The sequence below is a fragment of the Montipora capricornis genome, chromosome 3 (assembly GCF_036669925.1).
Source record: "Montipora capricornis isolate CH-2021 chromosome 3, ASM3666992v2, whole genome shotgun sequence".
Classification (NCBI taxonomy): domain Eukaryota; kingdom Metazoa; phylum Cnidaria; class Anthozoa; order Scleractinia; family Acroporidae; genus Montipora; species Montipora capricornis.
Window position 1 is genome coordinate 16,826,602 of NC_090885.1, and position 2,500 is coordinate 16,829,101.

General features: G+C 38.4%; 2 protein-coding genes across 2 annotated transcripts in view; one reads left to right on the top strand and one right to left on the bottom strand.

The window, feature by feature from the left end:
• LOC138042429 (uncharacterized) overlaps positions 1-2,500 on the bottom strand; it is a 180,894-nt gene that overhangs the window by 88,659 nt on the left and 89,735 nt on the right. The gene's annotated exons all lie outside the window — the stretch shown is intronic.
• Positions 1,513-2,500, top strand: part of LOC138042436 (uncharacterized) — a 4,403-nt gene continuing 3,415 nt past the window's right edge. The window contains exons 1-2 of the mRNA XM_068888330.1: positions 1,513-1,541; positions 2,161-2,258. The gene's annotated coding sequence lies outside the window, so the exon portion shown is untranslated. The remainder of the gene's footprint in view (positions 1,542-2,160; positions 2,259-2,500) is intronic.

The window sequence follows — 2,500 nt, forward strand, 5'->3', positions numbered from 1 at the left end:
AGACTACTCACAGTCTAGTAAATAAATAAATATATATTTTAATTTTGGTTCGTTCAACCGCTGTGAATTTGTAAGTTCGGGTACAAGGGCTCCTAGCTATTTCACAGCGAATTTTGCGAGACTTATTCGGACATGATTTTGCTAATAATCAGTGTACCATATTCTCTTATCAATAATACGCAATAAACGGCACATTCAGCAGAGTTATGACCAAACTGAAAGATTTCCAGCCACGAATGAATTATGCAATCAAAGCTTGCACAGCAATACCAACCCCCTAGGCCACCTGGGACAAACAGTTTGCCCAACGTCTCCACTGAGGAGTCGCCATAGTTCGACCAAAAAATATGACTGTTCCTTGTAATCAATCTGTCTGTGCAAAGTCAACAACTTATGCCATAGGCAGCCCAAGCTCGCGTCACTACAGACAGCCGTTGAAAATTTAAACGCGTTATAAGACTTTGTATGGGAAATCAAATACCGTCGATTATAAAGCCTAAAAAATGCTCAATTTAACTTTCATTCAATAAAATGAATCAAAATGACTCTCCTCTGGTGTATTCTTGTGCCTTCTGGAGCTTATTACACCGTTTCGGGAATTCTGTGTTTCAGTGTTTTCAATGTTCTAAGACTTGTTTGATACATTCGACTGTTGACATGTAAAGTTGAAAGTTGTATGATAAAGTTGAATGTTTCATACGTTGAAAATGAAACTTATCAAGTGAAGTTGAATGTTGTATTTGTTACAGTTGGTTGTCGAAAGGTGAAGTTAAAAGTCGTTTGATAAAGTTGAATGTTGCTTTGCAAAGTTGATTTTTGGCGGAGATGGAACACCATAGATTTAGATAATCGGCGGGATTTAATTTGTAGCGTCATTCTTTGAGTTGCGAAGAAGATTCGACGATTTTATACAAGAGCACTAGCTTTTATTTTGCTCTCAAAATGCATCGTAGAAGATCTGATGTTTCCAGAAGTGAATTTACAGCTGAATCACCCATAGACTCAAGGCCGCATCAAACGGTAAGCTTGTTAATTGAAATCACGTTGAATTCGAAGTCAGTCTTCTTCTCTTCTTGAATTCTCTACAAATTGAAGTTATCCCATAAGCATTTCCACTCACAAAGACTGTCCAAAGACGTTGCTAATTGCTGCCTTTCTTTAAATTTAATACTTAGTTAACAATTCCTCGAGGACAAGGTCGTCCAAACCTTTTGATCGCAGGGAAAAGTGGGGAAGACATACGGCGCCCACGCACAAGCCGCCGTCAACTTGATCTCAATAGCGCTAGCGAGAGCAATGTTTCCGGCCTAGAGGAAACTTCACCAACTTTTCCTGCACTCAGAACTCCCAGCGTAACCGCGACGCCTCTCAACTCACTGCTCTCCCGCTCAAATTGTGATCACGAAATGCGTACGCAGTTGTTACAGCTGCAACGACAAATCTCTGTGCTGACTGAAAAGGTGGACTTCTTGCGAGATTCGTCGATTGCGGTCACCCAGGAAAGGAGTCGAAAAAGTGAAAACTTGCCTAGAGATTTGGTGGTGAGTAAAGCTCAAACGTAGATAATTTTTTACGTATTGTTTCTGCAGATTTCGAATATTTCTTGAAGCAACATAAATTTCTCCTTTGAGTACTGAGAAAGAGTGACATAATTCATTCAATGCAATGAACCAATGAAGAGTGCGTAACATCTGCAAATAACATTGTTGCAGGCCATAATACATGTAAGCTTATGTAAACTATACTTGCAATGGTTATACATCCATGAAGGACCCGAGCAAAGTTTGGCTTCTATTTGACAGCATACACACAATTATTTAATACAAAAAACAGAATTGTTTGCGGCTGTTGGCAGCCCTTCAATTAATTCTTGTTCATGAAAAGCTGGGACAGCAAGTCTGCTCTTTGACCACAAAGAAATAATAAATAATAATGATATTAATTATTATTAATATTTTTTTTCATCACAAACCAGGTTCACGAAGTCTTGTAAAGACTTATACCTTGTTTATCCTATTTGGCTTTTGCCTTCCAAATGGTGCTGGCCTTTCTTCTGTACAAATCAAAACACATTCTATCTTGTTGTACATGTATGTTCATAAGCTAGAGTAATGGTGATTTTGCTTTATTGTGTTTCATGTCAACTGGTTTTGGATTCAGTTTTAATGATGAGACCAATGGGGAGGTAACTTTGGCAGTTGAGAGAGGTGTCAGGGCAACCTCGGCATTCAAGGATGCTGATCCAGTGCTGTTGGAACGTGAGTAACTGATATTGAAGATAATGAGCGCTTTGTACCTTGGGGAACCAAAAGGGTTGTGTGTATAACTGACAAGTGTTGTTATTTTGTCTTTTTGTCAAATTGTAGCCATTTCAAATCATTGAAATTAAATTAACTCTAAGGCTGAGCATTTTATTCAAGCTGTCAACAGTACATGAAATAAGACTTCTGTCATTGAAATTCTTTGGTATGGAAATGGAACTTAGTGATTTCTGTGGTTA